Below are 25,654 nucleotides of genomic sequence, written 5' to 3'. Positions count from 1 at the left end.
TTTTGCAAATGTCTGGATCTCATTTGCCTTCTCATTCCTCAAATTATTTCAAAGCTCACAAAGTCTGTGTTGCTTCTGGTTGGAAATAATCAGACTTCAACTTCCTTGTGTTTCCTTTTAGAACAAGCTGAGATATGCAGATCTTTACTGAGTTGGGAGATTCAGTGCATCTTCCATTCAGTTACCCTTAGGTGCCTCCAAACATGGATGGTTGTAAAGATCATCTGTAAAATCATTTCAGCTGTTTGAATGACCTCTTTTGTGACATTACTGATGTAGATTTTTACCCAACCTAAATTCTAACCTTTGAATTTATAAACTGGTAAAACACTTTTGAAAAGCTTTACCTTTTCATTTGCCACTGCAATCTTTCTCCTCTGATTTTGAATCTGAAGATTTATGGTCATATATGATTCTGCACCTGCTGCCAACTGACTGGTACCTCATTTGTAACTTCATTACAAATCTTCATGTTGAATTTCAGCAAGTTGCTGTCATAAGTATCACAACAAGCTTTATTCCATCCATACATAAACACTCTTCGTTTAGATCACTGGATGGCAAACCAATCCTGGATGTTACTTCTCTCCTCTTTGTAGCCTAATTGTTCAGGCCCATTGAATGATGTGACTTTAGCAGTATAGCAAAGGTATGGGTCACCAGGGAGCTTTCCATGCCATGTGCTTTTGTACTATGGTGTATAGTCTATTTTCACAATGTGTCACCAAAAGCCTGAATCTGAATTCTTGATCATACCATAATGCGAGTTAAGCTAACAGATTTACTGTTATTTCACCATTTGCATCATTAGACACATTCAATTTAATTTCCACCCAGTTTTATAAGTCATGTACAATTAGATGCTGCAAGCCTGCTGAAGCATCGGGTGCTGCCCTGGGAAATATATTTATTATGCACCAAGGGCATTCTGTGTATGTGCTGTGCATAAAAAGAGAATAGAATTTATCTCAGGATGTGCACAGCTGGCTGTGTGGTGGAATCACTTGGCTTTGTTATCTTCTGGCATGAAACCAATGTCAAGTTTCTTCCTTTATGTTAATATATTGAATTTTGTTGTTATTAAAGCTGAATACCTTAATCTTCATTCACTCTGTATATTGTCTGAATCTTTTTATATATGCTTATAATAAATGTAAAGTGTGAAATCTGAATGAAATTTACAAGCTTCATAGGAAAGATGCTGGTCTTTAGGAAAATCTACTGACTTTGCTGTAATTTCTTCTGGAGATGGGAACACTGCATATTGTTTACATAAAGCTGCTTCAGTGGATTAATATACTTCTTGGAAAATGAATAACATAAGTACTTTGCTACAGGCTAACGATTACTGCACTGCCAACATTTGATTGTATTAAGATTCAATGAAGATTGCGTTAGGTCTTGGACCACTTTTTTAGTAAATATATATTGTAGTGAAATAATGCAAATCATCACGCAACATACAAGGTGACACAAAATATAACCTTATAGGATTCCTAAATATAAAGAAAAACAATTGAAATGCACGTACGTTTTGATCGTCTGAAAGAGCTAAGTTAATAATTTTGTGTGACCCTAAATTAGAATTTATTAGAACTGCACTCAATACACACTTATTCATAAAAGGGTATAATGGTAAGGACAGCAGCAATAGGCCAGTCAGTTTAATCTTGGTATTAAAACTATCAGAAGCAATTCTCAGGGACAGAATTAGTAATCACTTGGGCAAATATAGATTGATTAGTTGTAGGCAAATCAGGTTTAAATAGCTTGATAGAGATTTTTGACAAAGTATCAGAGACGACTGATGAAGAAAATGTGATTAATATGGTGTATCTGGACTTCCAAAGGTTTTTGATAAAGTTCATATAAAAGGCTTGTTATCAGGACTGAAGCCCATTGAATAAAAGGAGAGAGTCAGCATGAATAGAAAATTGGCAAATGGCAATGGCTGAAAATAATAATTAAAGGTTCCTTTTTGGACTGGAAGAAAGTGCAGAGTGATGTTTTCTGGAAGCTGGTACTGATTTGCTCTGCTTTCCTCAATATATAATGGGTTGGATCATGTTGGTAGCTAGCTGGTGGTTTTGTTGAGAAGTGCCAGCCAGCTGCAGCACATGTGTGTGTGCACTTTGGACTTGAAATTGAATTTGGTTTTAATATTTGTATTATTTTTTAATGTAATTTATATTTCATTCTTTCTTAATTCTTTAAAGACTTTTTTGACTGTTTCCAAATATCTCTGATGATCAGAAGACCATCAGAGTTGTTTATGGACAGAGTCTTTGCTTCTGCTGCATGCAGCCTAATCACTACTCACAAACTACTCCATGGAACAGATGCAGCAACAAGGTCGTCAGGGTGTTGGGAGCTGTACAGCCACCAGTCTTCAATGTGCCAAATTCATCCTGTGGGAAGCTACCGCAAGGCAGGGGCAGAATCTAGTGCAATCCAGCTCAACAATGACTTGGTCTAACGTTGCAATTTCCAATTTTAAAGATAATATAAAGCGTGGCAACACAGTGAACTGTGAAGAGGATAGTAATGGACAAGAAGGATATAGACAAGTTGGTATAATGGGTAAGCATACGGTAGATGAAATTTAGTATAGAAAAAATGCAAAGAAGAAAAAGGAAGGTTGACATAAACTGGAAGGTAGAATTCTAAAGGGATTGCTAGAACAAATATCTGAGGGTATATTGTTGTAAATTGTTGAAAGTGACAGGATTGGTTGAAAAGCTTTGAGTTTATTTTTTTGGGTCTGTGCATTGCAAGGAATGCCACCACTTATAGCCCATCATCAATTGCCCTTCAGAAGGTTGTGCTGAGCTGCATCTACAAACAACTACAGTGCTTCTGGGTAAGGCACTTCCATGTAGATACTGGGGAGGGAGTTCCAGAGTTTAGACCTAGCAGCAACGAAGGACCAGCAATACAAGTCCAAGATCAGGATGTTGTGTAACATGGAAGGGCAGTGGTATTTCCATGTGGCTGCTGCCCATGTCCTCCTTGGTGGGAGTGGGACTAGCTGAATTGCTCTTGCAAAGACGTGGCGTAGACTTCATGCGCCAAATGACTTCCCATCTTGCTGTTACCTTTCATTGATTCTGTGAATGTGAAATGTTCTGAAGAAGGGTTCCACTTATTGAACTTTGTTTTCATTTGAAGACCTACATTCAGTTTATCTGTTCATCTCCTCATTTGTAACAAGGATTTGTTATCATGATAGCATTAGTATCAAAGAATAATCATCTCATGATGAAAATGTGGTGAATATTGTGCTCCTTACCAAAATGCAGTGACAGCTATGATGCATTTCCATTACTTTTAATCTTCTATTTGCAGGATTCTCATAGTCTTATTTCAAAGTATTCTGCACACCACCTTCAACTCTTCTTTTAGACTTAGGATTTCAGGTTGGTTTTGAAGTTTCAAACATTTCAGCTTTATCCTTTACAAAATTTTAATGATTTTATGATACACACTTGGGCCCATAGTTAATGTACAGGCCTTTTATAGCCAGTATCAAAAACATCCAATAAAGAATTACTTATAATTTTAATCTATTTCACTTAACCTTTTACAAAAGAGGAAATGTATGCTTGTGAAGGCAAGCTGTGCAATTACTTCTGAAAATATTTATATTCCCAGGATATGGAATTCTATACATCTTGTTTTTATAGTGAATTTTATGGCATTCACTCCACTCCCACAATGAATCCTTGCTTAAACAGGCAAATACTCAAGGTTTATGTTAATTTCCAAGGAGCCCAACCACACTGATACTAGTGCTGAATGGATATGCTCGGGTGAACCTAATTCATTCTTTGCTGAATACAAATCTGGCATATATCAAAAACATAAAGTATTTACTGGGAAAAGCCCTGGAAAGATAATGTGGAACTCAGTCATTTACCTGGACTGGCAACTGAAAAAAAACATTTTCCCGCACAAGAATACCTTGAGATTGAAATCACAATTTCTAGTGAAATTTATTACAACCATTATGAAATAATTCTCCTAATCCAAATATTTTGAACAATTTACATTTAATAATGTATTACAAATTTGCATTTATTATGTCTCCTGTACCAATGTTCCTAATTATTAGCAGCCACAATGATTGAAATGAAACGGAGTCCTTGAGCCTAATGGTTTCCAGTATTTTATCAACAACAGTTGTCAAGCTAACTCTCTTGTAGTTTCCTAGTTTATTTCTCTGCCTTTCATGAATAGTAATGTTACATTTGATAATTTCAGATCCACTGGGACTGTTCCAGAATTTGGGGAATTTTGGACTATCACTAATAATGCATCCACTATTTCTGTATTGCCTCTTCTAAATCCTACAATGAGGCCTTGTATCTGGGAAATTTCAATGACTTATAATCCTGTTCATTTCTATAGATCGTTTTCTTTACTAAGAATAATATATTTAAATTACATACATTCATTTCATTACATTCAATTATCTTATCCATTTTTGATAGTTAAGAAATTGTTTCTATATTTCCTACTAATTTATTCTTGCTTTCTATGTTCTCCCAATTTGTCAGCTGTTATGCTAATCCTTTCAAAAATGCTCCCAATTGTCAGGTTTATTACTCATAGCAGGAATGTAAGGCTTTTCTGTTAACTTAACAGAGTACCCATTAACCATGGATGGATGGCTTTATTTCTCATAGTTTTCTTCTTCAATTAAGTGCATACTTACTGAAAATTTTGAAATATTTCCTTAAATGTTTGTCAGCAATTATACCCTTTGAATTTAGTTTCCTGATGTACCTTGGCTGACTCACCTCTTGTATCTGTATAAATGACTTTATTTAAGTTTCAACTCCCAAACATAAGAATATTGCTGTCAAACTTTGTGAAATTAATCATATTATGATCGTCCCTTGAGATGAGATTCAACCCTGCATTGTTACACAAATATAACAAACAGTTCCTGATTGATTCCATGATATGGTGTTCCAGATAATTGTGTACTGTGAACTTGGCCTAACTAATTTTATTTGTCCATGCCAAGTGAAGATTACGGTATGTTTCTTTTACATTATAAAGCTTTTGTTTGAGGGTTTAACAGAAAATACTCATGCTTCACTTTTGAATAATTCCTTTATATAACTCCTGTCAGCTGCTGCTCATTTTGGTGTTGGCTGTGGCTCAGTTGGGTGCTGTCTCTTCTCTAAATCAGAAGATTTTGGATTCTAATATCCTTCAGAAACTGGAGTATATAAATCAAAGCTGATACTCTCGTACAGTTGTGAGGGATTGCTTTACTATTGATGGTACTGTTTTATGGATGAGTCTTATTAATCTGAGGTCTTGTCTACTTTTTCAAGTGGATGCAATGGACTTCATAGCAAAATTTCAAAGAGGAGCCTAAACCAGATTATCTACTCATCCTAACATTGTTGTTTGTGCGAGATTGCCGTTTCCTTTGTTATAGAAGTTAATACATCTGAAAAGTACTTCAAGACATTGGGATGTCTTGAAAAGAATGTGAAAGGTGCTAATCAAGTCTTCTTTTAGACTTTATTTCTTTGGAACAGGCAGATGAGTTAAGTTTGACTAAACTGACACCATCTCCGACAATTCCTTCTGCAATGTACAGAAATTTCAACCAAGGTTAATGTGTTCAAGTACTGGAGGTGGAGCTTGAATTAGCAATCTTTGGACTTTGGCAAAGTGTCCCTTTTGAACCAAGTGACAGCAACACAAATTACAATTATATAGAATGTTTATAGAACTTTGCCCAAGTGTTAGGAAAAAAATGAATACCCCATTAAAGAAAGAGACAGTAAACAAAAAATGACCAAATGATTGGTCAGAGATTTTAAGTGTAGCCTTAAATGAAGCAAAAGAGTTTTAGTTTCAGGTGTTTTTGTGTTAGAAAGTGCAACTGCCATTAATGGAGGGAGGGGGCAGGAATGAAAAAGAGCCTCATTGCAGAAAGAGAATTTGGGGAAGGAATTAGGTGGCAAGGAATTTCAAGAGATGCAAGGGTGGATTTGAGGGGTTCATGTAGGTATGTTAAGTAGATCATGAATGGGTTTTATCAAGAGGATTCAGAATTTAAAGTTGAAGCCTTGGGATTCTGCAAGCCAAGTTAAGTCTGCAAGGAGCATGGTGATTGGTGAGCATGACTCAGTGCACGATATGAAATGAGCAGCAGAGTTTTGGATGAGCCGATGTTTACAGAACATACAGCTCAAAATAAAGGTCAAGTTTATTGTCATATGCACAAGTACATATATGCGCAAGTGCAATGAAAAACATTTGCAGCAGCATCACAGGTACATAGCATCATAGAGGCAGCATTCACAAGAAAAACAAATTAAACATAAATTATACACAATTTTTTTTCACAAGAAAGAACATAATTAGAACCAAAAAAAAGTCCATTTTAGTGCAAAGTGATCAAAGTGGTCATAGTGTTCCTAAACTGTCATGTTTAGGGTTTTGCCAATTGGTTCAAGAACTGAGTGGTTGAATGGAAGTAGCTGTTTTTGAAGCTGGTGGTGTGGGACCTCAGGCTTCTGTACCTCCTGTACCTTCCGTAACTAGGAGAGAACTGATAGAGTTGATTCTCCACAGCATCAGCAAGTGCCTTTTGTGTGGCATTTTGTTTTCCAAAGACTTCTTGGGAGTCCAAAGAGACAGGCCCTGAAATTATTTGAGGGGTGCTACCTATTTTGTGCTGTCACACCAGCAAGTGACCTGTTGTACCTTTCCTTTTCCTCTTGCTCCTTTTTCAATGTTCTGTTTTTCTCTCAAATACTTTCTTTTCTCTGTCAATAATGGTTATTAACTGAAGCATTTGTGTTATTGTTTAATATTGATGCTCAAATGATGATAATGAAAGCTTTTATGTTTCTCTGGCAAACTTCCAATTGTAATTGCTTTTGGGAACACAATTCAAATTAAAATGAGGAAAAGCAGCAGTGGTAAATTTTTGATTCCACACTCCTGGTGGGTTGCCTCACATGCTGGGAAGGCCAATCAAAAATGAGTGCTGGATTTTGCATGAAGCTTGTTTATATAATTGGAACCAGTATGCCTAATTTTCCGAGGGATAGTTCCAGTGGGCAAGGTTCCATGCTGGGAATGCAAAGTAGGAAGGTTAACCCTGCTGTCCCATTCTAAGATTTCTGAGTAGATTTCATTTTCCCTTGTCAGAGAGCAGGAGACAGAGTTAGCATGCAGTGGCACATGTCTGTATGTTTCCCCAAGGAGGAATTTGGCATTTACTGCAAGCACATCATTTTATGCATGTCAGTTCTGAAATCTGCTGTACCAAATGAGACTCCACGCTCACAATATCCAGCTAAAGTCTGACCAGTACGCAAGTAGTTTAATGCCTGGTATCCTGGCAGCCAACATAACACCTTCATTCTGCAGAGCCCATCACATTAAATCAAAGGCCAACAGCTACGTAACAAGCACTATCCATTAATAAATGGCTCTGGATTCTCATGTACTGCATGAATACAATGAGGGCCATGACTGCATTGCACTTCCTCTGTAGTTGTGACACTTTACTCTGTATTCTGTTATTCTTTTTACCCTGTACTACCTCAATGCACTGTGTAATGAATTGATCTGTACGAACGATACACAAGACAAGTTTTTCACTGAACCTCAGTACAAGTGACAATAATAAACCAATACCAATACATAAATTTCATGTTAAAGACTCCAAAGCTTATATAAGCTCTGATCATTGTTGTAGGAACTCCATGAAATTCTGCAATTCTCTTTGATCACTGGTATCCAGAACCATGAATGTAGCTATCTGGCATTTTATATCTGCATCCAGACATTGGGAGAATTTTGTGTGTGTTGCAATAGTAGTAAAAGAAATAGAACAATACAGCATAGGATGTCTGTGATGACCATGATGTCAATTTAAACTAATCCCATCTGCCTGCACATGGTCCATATCCCTCTATTCCCTTGCTTTTCATGTATCTGCCGAAATGCCTCTTAAACATTGCTATGGTATCTGCTTCTACCGCATCCCCTCTCAGCACGTTCCAGGCACCTACCACTCTCTGTGTAAAAAAAAAAGTTGCCTTGGAAATCTTCTTTAACTTACCCCCTCTCACTTTAAACCTTCGCCCTCTAGTATTTGACATTTCCATCCTGGGAAAAAGGCTCTGATTATCTACCCTACCTATGCCTCTCATAACTTTATATGCTTCTATCAGGTCACCCTCAACTTTTGATGCTCGAGAGAAAACAATACAAAATTGTCTGATCTCTTATAGCAGTGGTTTTCAACCTTTATCATGCTGCGGACCCCCAGAACATGTCCTTGTCAGATGGCGGACCCCCAAAGCCCACAAAATCAAACAATCAATAATTCATGCATACAACACTTAAATTACTGCACATAGGCCCTATTGAAATAGTGACTATTTCAATCACCAATAATTACCAGCGGTGTCTTTCAGTGTTTAGTTCAATGTGAAGGTTGTGCCTGTTTTGCACTGCAGAGTTTGTCCAAACGTGGTGGTATGTGTGACAAACATACACGTATGTCATCCTCAATATTCAGTCTTGATCTGTATTTGGTTTTCATGGCAGTGACTGCAGAAAATGCTATTTCGCACAACTAAGTGGTTGCAAATGGTAACAGAACATTGACGGCTTTGCCGGACAGCAGTGGATACTCCTGGGAACATGCTATCTAGAACAACAACAGTGACATTCGGTTGAACTGCAAGCGCAAAGTCCTATCAGATGACAGTTCAGCCAATTCTTCTTGTTCACGTCCAGTTAAATCAGTAAGCATGCATTCAAACGGATTTTGAATCCAATCAAACATGCTCGTGTCATTGTCGCCGAAATACTCATGGAAATAATGTGACAGCTGTTGAATATGGTTCAAAACGGTGCTCGCAATGGCCTCTGTCTTAGTCTTGTTCACTGTCAGAAAGTCAGCCAGCAACAGAAACATATCATAGACGCCTTGCTCGCATCTTCCCTTCCAGATATGGAGTTTTTTCTGGAAGGCATTGATTTTGTCATGCGTTTTCAGAACATTTGAGCCAGGTCCTTGCAATGATAGACTTAAGCTATTCAAAATGTTGAAAATATCTGCAAGATAAGCTAATCTGGCAACCCATGTCTCATCTGTCAAGAACCGTGCCAATGATCTGTTTATGGTCATTTAGAAAAATGAGCATAACGGATCTCTTCACAGACTTCATGAAATTTCTCTTCAGAAATTTCTCCATACTCAGCAATACACGCTGGACAGTTTAATTACTATTACTGATAAACAAAATTATCAAAACTAATCTAAAATTTACACGCTTGCGCACTTTTTGTTTAACAGTGATGTCACTGTGGCGTAAATGCACGGTAAGTAAGCAATATTATTAAGGCACACCAACAATGTCACTCGGCCTCGCTAACATTACAGTGCACAATAGAATAGTAGTGAGTAGTGAACAGGACTTGCCCGCATTTGGAAAACCATGGGCTTATTAGAGATAGTCAGCATGACTTTGCACAAGGGAGGTCCTGAATCACAAATTTGATTGAGTTTTTTGAGGAAGTGACAAAGATGATTGATGAAGGTTGGGCAATGGATGTTGTCAACATGGACAACGCTTCAGTAAAGCATTTGACAAAGTCACTCGTGGTAGGCTGGTCTAGAAGATTAAGTCACATAGGATCCACAGTTGGTAAATTGGCTCCAAAAATGGCTTGGTCGTAGAAAAGGGTAATGGCAGTAGGATAATTTTCTGACAGGAGGTTGGTGACCAGTGGTGTTCCACAAGGATCAGTGCTGGGACCTTTGTTGTTTGTACTATGTATTTGTGATTTGGATGGAAATGATTAAGCTCCCAGCTGACACAAAAATTGGTGTTGTGGGTAGCAAGGAAGGCTGTCAAAGGATACAACAGAATGTATATAAATAGCAGATGGAGTTTAATCTGGAAATGTGTGAAATGATGCATTTTGGTAGTTCATATGAAAGAGGAAAGTATACAGCATATGGCAAGATGTGTAGGTCCATTGATGTACAGAGGGATCTCATGTAAGTAATGTATAATTTAAGGTTATGTATAATTTATGTTAATTTAAGGTTATGTTAACTTATGTTTGTAATGTACTGTGATGCTGCTGCAAAAAACTAATTTTCATGGCATTTATACCCTGGTATATATGGCTATGACAATGAATTTGAACGTGAAACAAGTCCATTGCTCCCTGAAAGTGGCAACACAAGTGGATAGGGTGGTGAAGAAGGTGTACAGCATGCTTGCCTTCATCGGTCAGGGTATTGAGTACTGCTGTATAAAACTTTGGTTAGGCCACATTTGGAATATTGTGTGTAGTTCTGGTCACTATAGGAAAGATGTGGAGGCTTTGGAGAGGGTGCAGAAGATGTTCACCAGGATATGACCTGGATTGAAGTGTAAAGCTATAGGACAGAGGTTTTCAACCTGTGGTCTGTGGACCCCTGGGGGTCCACGGCAGGTTGCCAGAGGGTCTGTAAGCAAGCCAAGAAAAATTATTGAGGTTTGGAAAATAACTGCTGCCATTTCTCAACAAGTTCCAGCCCATTATGGTCAATGGAACTGAACTATGAAAGCAGAATGTGACAGACATTCACTAAGATAATCCTCATTTAATCAAGTGATTGAGGAGCAATTTCAACCTTAGCATTTCTATAAATACAAGGGGACATCCTTTAGCATTGGCCAAGAGAGATGGAAGATTTGTAAGAATGATGATAAGCAGTATGATCAAACACACTGTACAGTATCCTCATTTGGGCAACCCTGGGAACACTGTTGAAAAAAAATTAGGATGAAGCTCTGCTTAAATGAGATCATAGAGTGCTGCTATATTTTGAAAGAAGTAGCTCTCCATGTCTGAAAACGGTATCACATAAGTCACACAGTTTCAAGATGTTTGGAGAACATAAATTTAGGAATAGTGGAATAGATTCTGAAACACAGGCATGGAAACTAGGAATATGGGAGTGAGAAATTCAGGGTTTTGGAATGACTCTGGGACTGGGTGCACTGGAAATTCTGTTTCCAGTTGATTACAGGATCTGGGACTGGGTTTAGAGATAGGGAGAAGATATTTAGGAAGGCTCTTTTTAATGCCCAACAGAACTAAAGAAAAGGGGCATAACATTGGAGAACCTTGTTTCTATATCATATTAGTTTCTGGGATTTGACAGATCTGAAGGAGAAAGATTTAACATTCAAAGAAATGCTCAGGAGGATGGGACGAAACTGCAGTTGGCCCATCCTCATATAAAATTCAAATCTGTCAGTCTCCTAACTGTCTGCTGATCCCTTTGTGCATTTAGACAGCTCCCACCACTGTTTCCCCAATCTTTAGTTGTTTCTTGCCTTTACATTTTTGTGTTCAACCATTTCTAAAATATCTTTCTTGTAATTAATACTTTCTCTGGAAAAGAATCATACAGTGACTTCATTTAATCATTTAACATTAAAATTCTCAGTCCTCCATCAATGATTAGCATGCCAAGCAGTAGTAAGCAGTGACATTTTAACAGTGAAATTCCCAATGGAAATCCTTTCAGAGTAGAATTCAAAGGAGCACATTTATTGCAATATTTTTAATAATAAATTACAGATACAATTTGTGCAATCTTTGGCACTTAACAGAGCAACTGCACTGCATGACTATACCTTTTGCTGACAAGAATACATGGAACATATTGTAATTTCATAAATTAAAATAGGTTTAGTTAATACAGCTCAGACACCAGCATTTGGAGCTGCTGCTGCCTAGTGCCTGTCTGTCACATATCTGAGACATGTATTTCTTTTGCTATAAATAATGCTAATGCCATATTCTTTTCATGACTCTTTCCTATTTAAATAATTAACTTTCAGCAAACCTGGATCAGTAACACAAACATGAAGAGAACAATAATTGGGGTGTTTTGACCAGATATGGGGTGAGAATTATTCCAACACATTTGTTATATGGATCACAACCCTGCTGGTATACAGCCTCAATGTTAACAAACCCTGTGGTATTTACTTATCTTTCATCCACAGTGAGAATAGTTTTGAGTGACATATGCTCTGAAATTTACTAGCTCCTCTTCAAAGAAGTGTTTGGAGCTATCCTTAAGAAAGTTCCAAACTGAGAATCTCATCATGTGGGAAATCATTTCAGTCCTTTATATTTTTTAAGAATCATAGATTTTGAGTAGCTCAGGGTGATGCAATAATTACACAACAGAACTAGTTTCCCTCCATATTTCTATTCACATATGCACTTTGTACAAATTTACAAGGGAAGCATCCAAAGAATTAATTCCTTTTGCATGACAAGCATTATAAATAATTGCTTGAGCCAGTAGGATGTAATTTCAGTTCTCTTGCTCCCCCTCACTTCAGTCTCCTACATGTTTCGTGTCCACTAAGGTTTACAGACCAAGTAGTTAAAAACAAAACAAAAATTCAATTCACTGCCAGTTAAATGAGTCTCAGATTTTAATTTAGAGCAGAGCCCTACTGGTGGAACTATGTTTCCAACACTAGCACTGGTTTAAATAACGATTGTTTATTGGAGCCTCTAATGTGTTCAAGTCTATTTGTAGTTCATTTTGTACTATACTTTTGGAATCAATTTATCAACTTTCGAGATTTAATTCCTCATAAATGGGAACTTGTAGGGTATGCCAGGATCCCCATTTTCCTCATCATGCAATGTGGCATAATCATAATTGGCTCAGGAGGCTTCGGCGTGAAGAGGTGGAGTAAGTGGCCCAAGTTTGGAAAGTGAAAGCAGCTCTTTAGGAAAAAAAAGGCTTCAGAGAGAAGGCTTAGGTAAGAACAGGTAAGGGTTTTAATTTTATTTTGTTGTTATCATTGATTTGGCTTTGGTTCAGGAGGCTTTGGTGAGCAGAGGCTAAGATGAGGTTCAAGTAAGGTCTTTTTTTCCCTCTTATTACACAGTTAGAGTAGTGAAATGGCAATCAGGGCAGTGGTATGCTCCTCTTATGGGAAGGTCAAGGAGACCTCCTATGTCCCTAATGACTACACCTGGAAGAAATGCATCTGGCTGCATCTCCTTACTGACCACATTAGGGAACTGGAGCTGGATGAACTCCAAATCGTTCGGGAAACTGGGGAGATTATAGACAGGAGTCACAGGGAGGTGGTCACACCTAGGTTGCAGGATGCAGGTAGCTGGGTGACCGTCAGGAGAGGGAAAGGGGATAGGCAGTCAGTGGAGAGTACCCCTATGGCTGTTCCCCTCAATAACAAGTATATCATTTTGGATACTGTTGGGGGGAATGACTTACCAGAGGAAAGCCACAGCGGCCAGGTCTCTGGCACTGAGTCTGGTTCTATAGCTCAGAAGGGAAGGGGGTGGAGGAAGAGGAATGCAGTAGTGATAGGGGATTCATTGGTTAGGGGAACAGATAGGAGATTCTGTGGATGAGAACGAGACTCATGGATGGTACATTGCCTCTCAGGTGCCAGGGTCAGAGACGTCTCAGATCAAGCCTACAGCATTCTTAATGGGGAGGGTGAGCAGCCAGAAGTCATGGTCCATATCGGCACCAATGACATAGGCAGGAAGGGTGATGAGGTCCTGCAAAGTGAGTTCATGGAGCTAGGTGCTAAGTTAAAAGACAGGACCTCTAGGGTGGTGATCTCAGGATTGCTGCTCATGCCACGTGTTAGTGAGGCAAGAAATAGGAAGATAGTGCAGTTTAACACGTGGCTAAGGAGATGGTGCAGCAGGGACGGTTTCAGATCTTTGGATTATTAGGCTCTCTTCCATGGCAGGTGGGACCTGTACAAATGGGAGGGTTTGCACCTGAACTGGAGGGGGACCAATATACTTGCGGGAAGATTTGCTAGCGCTGCTTGGGAGGGTTTAAACTAGAGTTGGATGGGGGTGGGAACCAGAGTGGCAGGGCAGCAAGTGGAGTGGCTGTGGGAAAGTAGACATAAAGTCTACAAGCAAAGACAGCAATCGACTGGTTGATGAGCATGGTGGGACTAATGTTCTGAGATGCATCTATTTCAAGTGCAAGGGGTATTGTAGATAAGGCAGATGAACTTAGAGCATGGATCGGCGTGCAAAATTATGATGTAGCCATTAGTGAGACTTGGTTGCAGAAGGGGCAGAACTGGCTAATCAATGTTCCAGGGTTCTGATGTTTTAGACATGATAGAGAGGGAGGTTTTAAAGGGGGAGGGGTGGCATTACTCATCAGGGAAAATGTCTTGGCAGTGCTCAGAGAGGAGATACTAGAGGGCTCATCTACTAAGGCAATATGGATGGAACTGAGGAATAAGAAAGGGATGACCACATTAATAGGACCTTTTTTTTTACAGACCTCCCAATAGTCAATGGGACTTAGAGGAACAAATGTGTAGAGAGATAGCAGACAGTTGCAAGAAAAATAAGGTTGTGATAGTAGGTGATTTTAACTTTCCACATATTGACTGGGACTCCCATACTGTAAAGGGATTGGATGGGATATAGTTTGTCAACTGTGTTCAGGAAAGTTTTCTGAATCAATATGTAGAGGTCCCAACTAGAGACAGTGGGATACTGGATCTCTTCTAAGGGAATGAGACAGAGCAGGTGACAGAAGTGTGTGTAGGGGAACACTTTGGATCTGGTGATCATAATTCCATTAGCTTCAAGATAATTATGGAGAAGGATAGGACTGGTCCTCGGGTTGAGATTCGAAATTGGAGTAAGGCCAATTTTGGTGGCATCAGAAGGGATCTGGCAGGCATGGACTGGGATAGGCTGTTTTCCGGCAAAGAGATGATCGGTAAGTGGGAGGCTTTTAATAGTGAAATAGAGTACAGAATCTGTATGTTCCTGTTAGGATAAAAGGCAAGGCTAGAAGGGTTAGGGAACCTTGGTTACTGATGGATATTGAGGCCCTGGTAAAGAAAAAGGTGGCGCATTTCAGATATAGGAAGTTAGGATCAAATGAGGTGCTTGAGAAGTATAAGAAATACAAGAGAACACTTCAGACAGAAATCAGGAGGGCAAAAAGAGGACATGAGGTTGCTCTGGCAGACAGGGTGAAAGAGAATCTCAAGGGTTTCTATAGCTACATTAAGAACAAAAGGGTAGCAAGGGACAAATTGATCATCTTGAAAATCAGCGCAGCTAGCTATGCATGGAGGCGAGAGAGATGGGGGAAGATCTTAAATGAATTTTTTGCATCTGTATTTACTCTGGAGACAGACAAAGAGACTATAGAATGGAGGCAATAGAGTAGTGAGGTCATAGACTGTATCTGGGTTACAAAAGAGGTGCTGGCTGTCTTGAGGTGAATTAAGGTGGATAAATCCCCAGGGCCTGACAAGGTGTCCCCTTGGACCTTGTGAGAGGCTAATGCAGAAATCACAAGGGCCCTGGCAGAGATATTTAAAATGCCCTTAGCCATGGGTGAGGTGCTGGAGGATAGCTAATATTCTGTTGTTCAAGAAAGGCTATTAAGGTAAGCCTGGAAATTATAGGCCAGTGAGCCTGACATCAGTAGTGGGTAAATTAATGGAAGGCATTCTAAGGGACAGGATATATAAGTATTTGGATTGACAGGGCCTGATTAAGGATAGTCAACATGGCTTTGTGCATGGTAGGTCACGTCTAACCAATCTTGTAGAGTTTTTCGAGGAGGTTACCAAGGAGGATGATGAAGGAAAGGCAGTGGACGTCGTCTACATGGACTTTAGCAAGGCCTTTGACAAAGTCCCGCGTGGGAGGCTGGTACAGAAGGTTAAGTTGCTTGGCATTCAGGATGAAGTAGCCAATTGGATTCAACATTGGCTTAGTGGGAGAAGCCAGAGAGTGGTAGTAGATGGTTGTCTCTCTGACTGGAGGCATGTGTCTGGTGGTGTGCCGCAGGGATCTGTGGTGGGTATGTTGTTTATCATATATATTAATGATTTAGATGATAATGTGGTAAACCATATCAGCAAATTTGCAGATAAAACCAAGATTGGAGGCGTAGTGGACAGGGAGGAAGGTTATCAAAGCTTGCAGCGTGATCTTGACCAGCTGAGCAAATGGGCTGAAAAATGGCAGATAGAATTTAATGCAGACAAGTGTGAGGTGTTGCACTTTGGGAGGATAAACCAGGGTAAGACGTGCACAGTGAATGGTAGGGCTCTGAGGTATGCGGTAGAATAAAGGGACCTGGGAATACAGATCCATAGTTCTTTGAAAGTGGAAACACAGGTAGATAGGGTCGTAAAGAGAGCTTTTGGCACTTTGGCCTTCATAAATCAGGGCACTGAGTACAGGAGTTGGGATGTTATGTTGAACTTGTACAAGACGTTGGTGAGGTTGAATTTAGAATATTGTGTACAGTTCTGGTCACCTATCTACAGGAAAGATATCAATAAGCTTGAAAGAGTACCGAGAAAATTTACAAGGATGTTGCCAGGACTTGAGGACCTGAGGACCTGAGTTCTAGGGAAACCTTGAATAGGTTAGGATTTTATTCCCTGGAGCGCAGGAGAATGAGGGGAGACTTATAGAGGTATACAAAATTATGAGGGGTATAGATAGGGTGAATGCATGCAGGCATTTTCCCCTCAGGTTGGGTGAGACTACAACTAGAGGACATAGGTTTAGGGTGAAAAGTGAAATATTTAAGGGGAATCTGAGGGGAAACTTGTTTACTCAGAGGGTGGTGTGAGTGTGGAATGAGCTACCAGAGGAAGTGGTAGATGCATAGTGGAAATGGTAGTGGTAGATTGTAACATTTAAGAGAAGTTTGGATAGGTACATGATGGGAGGGGTTTGGAGGGATATGGTCCGGGTGCAGGTAGATGGGACTAGGCAGAAGGTCAAGTGGTATGGACTACATGGGCCAAAGGGCCTGTTTCTGTGTGTAGTACTCTATGACTCTATAAAGAGATTTCCTATGGCTGAACATTTTTCAGAATCAGGTTTATTATCACAAACTTATATGTTGTGTTGTTTGTTGTTTTGCAGCACCAGTACAGTGCAAAACATAAAACTACTATAAATTACTAAATAGTGCAAATAAAAAGGAATAATGAAGTATTGTTCATGGGTTCATGGACTGTTCAGGAATCTGATGGCGGAGGGGAAGAATCTCTTGCGATCCTGTCCATTGAAGCTTCCATACCAGGCTGTGATGCAACCAGTCAGAATGCTCTCCACCATAAATCTATAGAAATTTGCAAGAGTCTTCGGTGACATACCAAATCTCCTCAAACTCGTAACAAAGTCGCTGGCATGCCTTCCTCATAATTACATCAATGTGTTGGGCTCAGGATAGATCCTCCAAGATGTTGATGGCCAGGAACCTGAAGCTGCTCACCCTTTCCACCACTAGCCCCCTCAATGAGGACTGGTTTCCTGACTTCCCCTTCCTGAAGTCCACAATCAATTCCTTGGTCTTGCTGATGTTGAGTGCAAGGTTGTTGTTGCGACACCACTCAACCAGCTGAACTATCTCATTCCTTTACGACTCTTCATCGCCATCTGAGATTTTACCAACAACAGCAGTGTCATCTGCGAATTTATAGATGGTGTTTGAGCTGTGCTTAGCCACACAGTCATGAGTGTAGAGAGAGTACAGCAGTGGGCTAAGCACACATCCTTATAGTGCGCTTGTGTTGATAGTGAGGAGGAGATGTTACTACCAATCCGCACTGTGGTCTCCCAATGAGGAAGTCAAAGATCCAGTTGCAGAGGGAGATACAAAGGCCCAGGTTTTGAAATGTTAATTAATACTGAGGGGATAATGGTGTTGAATGCCGAGCTGTAATCGATACAGCAGCCTGACATATGTTTTGTTGTTATCTAGGTCACCTCCAAAGCAGAGTGGAGAGCCAGTGAGATTACATCTGCTGTAGACCTCTTATGGCTGTAGGCAAACTGCAGTGGGTCCAGGTCCTTGCTCAGGCAGGAGTTAAGTCTAGCCATAATTAACCTCTCAAAGCACTTCATCACAGTAGATGTGAGTGCTACCGAGCGATAGTCGTCAAAGCAGCTTACCCTGCTCTTCTTGGGTACCGGTATGATTGGAATTCTTTTGAAACAGGTGGGAACCTCAGACTGCTGCAGTGAGATGTTGAAGATAAACTTGAACACTCTAGCCAGTTCGTTGGCACAGGTTTTCAGCACCCAGCCAGGTGTATCGTCGGGGCCTGACGCCTTGCGAGGATTCACCTTCTTGAAGGATATTCTGAAATTGGTCTCCAAGACAGAGATCACAGGGATTCTTTTTGTGAGGGCAAGTGATAAAATGAACATGGTTTTAACTAAGGAGACACAAGAGAATGTGGATGCTGGAGTCTGGAGCAACAAACAATCTGCAGGAAGAACTCAGCAGGTTGAGCAGCATCTATGGGGGGAAAGAAATGGTTAACGTTTCAGGTCAAAACCCTGCATCAGGATTTGTCCTACTTAAGTCCTGATGCAGGGTTTTCACCCAAAGCATTGATATTCCTTTCACTCCACAGATGATGCTCTACCTGTTGAATTCCACCAGCGGTTTGTTTTTGTTTAAACCAAGATAGGTTCTTCCATGTTATCTTGTCACTTGCTTCATATTAAAAAAAGACCTCATGGTTGTAGGTTTGATATCAAGTTAGTCCATCATTTACAAGGAGAAAATGGTAAGTAATTCTAAACTTTAGAGAGCAGAATTTTTCCAAAGAGTTAATGTTTTGATTACATATTGTCTTTAGTTTATTTACCAACTAGCTGTCCTTGGACCTTGCACACCTCCACCTCCCACGTCAAGCCTCTCTCCCAAAACAATCTCTCAATGCCCTCCCACAGCTTCAATCCTGAACCCCACTCTCTCACTAAGGTACTGATCTCCAGGCAGCTCCGACTAAAGTGTCCACCCCACCAGACAACAACGCCTCATCAACTGACTGAGCCATCAGTTTTCTCTTGTCCTCCACACCTCCTCTCCCATTCCCTCCCCATGTCCCAAACATGGCTCTAGTCCCAAACACATTGAGGGTTCATTTACACACTGTGCAGCATTCAGAGGGCTATGGGCAATGGGCAATCAGTATCATCCAACCCCAGAAGCTTTGTGGCCGACTGAATTTTGCTCATGACCAAGCTGATTGTTACTCAACAGGGAACAACCTTTCAGCATGCAACTAAAAGTGCAGATGAATTTCTAGGTCTAATCATTTTGATTCAATTGATTTCAGCTTGAACATTCTAGATGTTAGTGACCATTTATTAATCCTTGATCAAGTTTTCAGCCCCTCCTGCTTTTGTCCTTTTTACAGTTCAGGGTCTTACACACATGAAGAAATGGCATCTTGGCAAGAATAATGCACTTCATAGAAACTGCAGGAAACCTGTTAGTTTTGCTCACTGGTTTACTCATAAGCCTAGAAATTCCTTTGCATAACTCTGAAGCAAAGGGTGCTGCACAAATGGAATAGAGCAACACTGTGCCCATGTTATGGATAGGATCCACAGTAAATTTGACTCCTGACTTTTCAACAGGATTTTCATCTGATAATGTCAACAATGCGCAGCACACAAGCTTTCTCTCAAATGAGATTCTCAACCTCACTGGTGTGAAAAATGACATTTAAGCAGCAACTTATAATGACACAATTTCCCTTAAAAAGGGGCTATTTAAAGTGCTAACACACTTTGTCCTCACAGAAAATTTATGGCTTCTTGCGACCTCTGATGCAGGTTGACATGTCTGCATGGAATGTTTTGATCATGAAGTCAGTCATGGTTATGGACTGCAATTGTGTAGTATTATTCCTTATAGAGACCTCCCTGGAAAAGCTTCTGACAGGAGTGTCTGGGTGTAGCCCTGGAAACTCCTCTTGGCCCTTGCACAGAGAGCTTGCTTCCCAAGGGGACTATTCTCCTCTAGCCTGTTCGGGTTCACGTGAACTCCTGGCCGAACTCTTCCAAACCCTTCTCATTATTGCAGTGTTCATTCTTTAAGCAGCAATACTCCTCAGTAGGTGGAGGATTCCTGTTTATATTGTGGTATGTCCCTTTAAGGGCTACTGGCAAGGTTGCAACTGTTGGGCTAAATGCTGGCAACTTGGAGAATTTGCAATAGATTAAAACAATAGAACAGATGCTGAAAGGTGCAATGAAGTACTACAAAGGGAAACCCAACGAAAAAAATTATTTTTAGAGCTTTGCATTAGAAGGTCATGCTGTTCATTAGGCTTTTAAAAACAATATTAGGGTAAACATAATGCTGTGTAAATACTATTAGAATGCAGTGAAACAATTTCTAGGCCATAATGTTTAGCATCATAAATAAAACATACTTAAATGTTTCACAAATAACTAAACTATTCTCTAGGATTTAAAGCATTGGATTTTCCAGAGTCTAGGCATTATTACCGAGTTGAGATTTCTGCTCTCCTCCCCAATCATGCTGCAACTCTAATTTCCTTTCCCAGCAGTCATTATAGGTTTGTAACAAGCTCTCAAGAAATACTCTGATCCAAATGGAAGGTGCAAGTGGGTCCACTGCTCCAGTCTTAAAATAGTCTGAAAATATTGGGAAGGTAGGGTGACCACAATGTTAACTTGATACTGTAGGTCATATGCAATTTCAGTAAAATCTTGGGTAAGGAAGAAGTTTAAAGTTGGCACAGTGGGAGTAGATACATGGGCAACACCATGGTCCAGGCAGCTCTTTTCCAGCTTTGTTTCTCTGAGGAGATCCTGTTTCAAACACTGCTCTCATTTTAGCCAAGGATCCGGTGTTTTATTCAGCTGCTGTCTAGATCTGGATCAAGCTGTGTGCTGCTGTAGGTATATGTCAGAGATCCATGGCAAATGCTGCTCCAGAGGTATTCAGACCAGAAAACATTGGAAATACTCAGCAGGTCAGGCTGCAGCTGCAGCAAGAGAAACAGAATTAATGTTTCAGGTCAAGGACGCTTCTTGAACTGGGAAGGAGACAAACAAAAGATTGTTAAACTGCGGAGGGGTGGGGGGGAGGGCAGGGGATTGTCTCCAATAGTGCAAAGCCAAGCTGACCATGAGGATAAGCTATAAACAAGGTTATCTGATCAATGAGTGAATGGGAGCAGTTAGAGAGTGAGAATGTCAATAAAAAAACAAAGATAAAAGAATGAAGGAGTTGTGAAATGCAGAGCAGGTATTCTTTTGACTTTCTAACTGCTCCCATTAATTCATTGACTAGATAATCTTGTTTACAGCTTATCCCCATGGTCAGCTTGGTTTCTCCCCCCTCTTCCCCCACTCCCTACAGTCCAACAAACTTCTTTTGTCTCCTTTCCAGTTTTGACAAAGGGTCTTCAACTGGAAACGTTAACTCTGTTTCTCTTCTTACAGATACAGCCTGACCCGCTGAGTATTTCCAGCACTTTCTATTTTTATTTTAGATTTCCAGCATCTGCAGTTTTTTTAAATTGTCGTTCAGACCATGATTGGGAGATATCTTATTTATTCCAAACAGTTATGGATGGGTGGCCATTCTCTTTGTGGGGCTCTGACCAATCATCAGTGTCATCTCATGACACCCTCAACCAAACACAAGACCTTCAACAAATAAGATATGTGCGTAATTAAATGGAAAGAAGGTTACCAATAATATTCCCTCCTTCCATTAGCAGATCATAAGCTCAGGCAATATTTTCATGATTCTATTGGCAATTTTAAATTCAGGAGAACACACACCTGTCTTCATTGAGGGGTCAGCGGTGGAAAGGGTGAGCAGCTTCAAGTTCCTGGCTGTTAACATCTCAGAGGATCTATCCTGGGCCCAACACATTGATGCAATCATGAAGAAGACATGCCAGCAGCTCTACTTCATTAGGAATTCGAGGAGATTTGGTACATCACCAAAGACTCTTGCAAATTTCTACAGATGTACGGTGGAGAGCATTCTGACTGGTTGCATCACAGCCTGGCATGGAAGCTCTAATGCACAGGATCAAAAGGGCTGCAGAGGGTTGTAGACTCAGCCAACTCCATCATGGGCACAACCCTCCCTGCCATCAAGGACATCTTCAGGAGGCAGTGCCTCAAGATGGCAGCATCCATCATTAAGGACCTTCACTACCAGGACATGCCCTCTTCATGTTACTACCATTGGGGAGGAGGTACAGGAGCCTGAAGAACCATGCTCAACGTTTCAGAAACAGCTTCTTCTCCTCTGCCATCAGATTTCTGAACAGTCCATGAACTCATGAACACTACCTTGTTATTCTTCTTTTGCTTATTTGTTTTAGTAACTTATAGTAATTTTTATGTCTTTATGTCTTGCACTGCAGCCACAAAACAACGAATTTCATGACAGGTCAGTGATAATAAACCTGAAAAAAAAGGGAGGATCAAGGGGGGAAATGAGCTGGGAAACTACACACTGCTCTCCACTGAGACTTGGGGGAAGAAATGACCAAGATTGATCCCAGCAATGAATTGCAAATGAAATACAGGTCACAATAATTAGGTGGCAATCTACTCAGTCAATTTTACTTTGTTTTCCAGTGTGATCTAAAAAATTCACCATCAGATGTTGATTTTCTCCTTAGGTTTTAATTACTATTGTTATGACTTGGCACCCTATGATTTTTTAAAAATACAACAAATAACAAATGTGATTGTCAAGAAAGAGGAATGTGTTTTGATTCTCAATTTTATGAAATCCTGTTATAATGAAATTCTGCTTCACACACCAATGCTTCAAATAATATGTTTCTCTATAGCAGGAGACATGTTTGGATTTCTTTTGCCCAATGGGTAATTTTGCAAATTTTTGTAAGATTTGTTATTAAAGCACTTTAATAATAACACAAAAATGTGTAATTTTCTGAATAGTTTTGAGCCTATATATACAACAAGTCATGGACTTTATAAGAATTAATTTTGCAAAAATCCAAGCATTCTTTCATTCAGTCATTCTTTTCTATCATAGAAAAGTCAGTGAAAGTAATGATGCAGAAGATTTTATGTAATGATTGCTGCTAACGTGCATTCGGATTTAGTAATTGCTTGTAACATGCAGCAGAGGTGCACAAATCATATAATGAATTTATTAATTCTTCGTTTGGCTCATCCATTGTATCTGCCTATTGAGTTTTTTTTCAGTCTGCTGGAGTTTGGTTGAGAAGAAGTTAAGAAGTCACAGTGATTTCACCTTCACATTGACATAGATGCACTTGCATGCTAAAAACACAAGGTACTGCAAATATTACAGATGTGGTGGAGAATACATCAAAAGCCAAGTCTAGGAAAACGCATCTTCATTTTCCATGTCCAGAATAACAAATGTGACAGGAAACAGCATGCAGTTCTATTACCATGTAACACAAGAGCAACACCTCTCCAACTCAATGTCCAAAAGGTGAACAATTGTCTAGGGGATACCAAACAATTCTAATTTGTTCTATTTTTCTTACACAGTTGTCTAGGCATTGGACCCATTTTATTACTGTCCTTAATATGTAAGCCACATATAAAAAGCAAAATTCACCTGCTTTTTAACGTTTCCGCCCTTTTCCAGCAGAAATACCGCCTGCAGAAAATTGGTCAACTGTAACGATCCCCCCCACCCCGAAAACGATGACGTCATCAACGAATGCAGTGTTTTAATAACTTGAAGGTTCGTAAACTACAAGCTTGATGCTTTACTTACGCTAATATGAAGAATATATCACGTCGAAAGTAGTGGAACTTGTTTAATGTTAAGGGATATTACTGGGATAGTATATTTTATAAATCATCCCTGTTTTCTCCGTCAAATTTATTGTATGAAAGTTACTGCCACCGACGGCACGTGATTTTCCGGTTCATCGCCCCATCCCCCCATCCCCCCCCCCGCCCAATCCCCATCCCCATCCCCCCCATCACATATCAACCCCCATCACACATGCCCAATCCCCATTCCCCCCCCCCCCATCACACATCCCCAGTCCCCTCGACCCATCGAGGTACTTAGCCCTTCGCTCATTTGTAGTGTAGTCTCAGACCCAGTCAGCTGCTCCGTGGTTCAGGGAAACCCAGGCGCTAGTCAAATTTTACATTTCGCCACTCCCCTGCCCTTCCCCGAGGCTGCCATTGGAGAGGTCCCTTTAACGGCGCTGATTCATTTCCCCCGAGTTGTGCATGAAGGCCGGTGGTGCTGGGAGTCCGGTCAGCGGCAGGTAGGGTTTTAACATCTACGAGAGAGAAAAAATAAAGTAAGAATGTCACAGTTCTGCCATTTGTTTTCTGCCTGTCAATTTTGCATTCATGCTAATGTATGTTTAATTTAGCGCACAAGAAATGGCCAATATCCAAATTATAAGCAAATATTTGTACTGATTAATGCTAGCATTCATCTTTCACTATAAGGTTACCATTCTAGCCATCTGCTAACTGTGGATAACGGAATGACTCAAAGTTAAATTAACGATCAACTAGAAATTCCCATTTGCCCCCTCCCCCGCCCCCCATTCTCAATTTAAGCATTTTCACTGGCTTAGTATTTCTAATATGTGGATATTTTCCATACAATGCATGTTGACTGATCTCAAATTTTATAGGCTGAATTCAATAATATCAGAATATAGACAAAAAGAATAAGTTTGATTGAAAAAAGCAGAATAACTGCAGTGAAATAGAATTGCATGTTGGAAAACTTAAAAGTTCAAGCACCACAATGTCCGGAATTCAAAATTTCCAGCATTGTTCACATTAAAAAATGTTGATATGGAATTACAGATTGAAAATAAAATCAGCTTGGATTAATGATTTCTCAAATATCCAGGTTCATTATGTGGTCCTGTTACCATATGACTGCTGCACATCTTGCATGTCACACAACCAGCAGATACAGCTCCTATGGTCATTCTTTGAGGTCAGTTCATTTGGGAAAACTTCCATATGTTCCCAGCCACACACTCAAAATGCTGGAGGAACTCAGCAGGTCGGGCAGCATCTACTTTGACTGTTTATTTCCCTCTATAGGTGCTGCCCGACCTGCCGAGTTCCTCCAGTGTTTTGTGTGTGTGTTGCTCCAGATTCCAGCATCTGCAGAATCTCTTGTGTTTCCATATGTTCCCTGTTTGATTCACAGGAAACACACTGAAACCACTTAATACTACTGCTTCCAGTTAGAATTGAGCTATATATTTTCTAATTTTAATTTTTTCTTGGTATTATTGAATATGACCAAAAGTTGCAATTCTGGAAATGGTAATCTAGAAAATGGTAAATGGAGGATGGTTTCCCACTTTATCATCAATACAGTTTAAAGTAAATCAATACCAGTACACAGTTTCCTGAAAGTGGTGATACAGGTCATCAAGTGGTGAAGAAAGCATATGGCATACTTGCCTTCATTGGATGGGGCATTGAGTACAAGAGTTAGAATGTCATGTTACGGTTGGTATAAGACATTGGTGAAAATGCACCTGAAATATTTGTATGCAGTTCTGATTGCCATACTATAGGAAGGATGCAACTAAGTTAGAGAGAATGCAGAAAAGATTCACAAGGATGTTGCTGGGACTGGAGGGCTTGAGTCCAAGGAGAGACTGGATAGCCTGGGACTGTTTTCCCTGGAGCAAAGAAGACCAAGGGGTACCTAATGGAGGTTTATAAAATTATGAGTGGCTTAGATAAGGTGGATGGTCATGGTCCTTTTTGCAGG

Source organism: Pristis pectinata, chromosome 4 (assembly GCF_009764475.1).
Source record: "Pristis pectinata isolate sPriPec2 chromosome 4, sPriPec2.1.pri, whole genome shotgun sequence".
In the NCBI taxonomy this organism is placed as follows: Eukaryota; Metazoa; Chordata; class Chondrichthyes; order Rhinopristiformes; family Pristidae; genus Pristis; species Pristis pectinata.
This window is presented reverse-complemented; position numbering follows the sequence as displayed.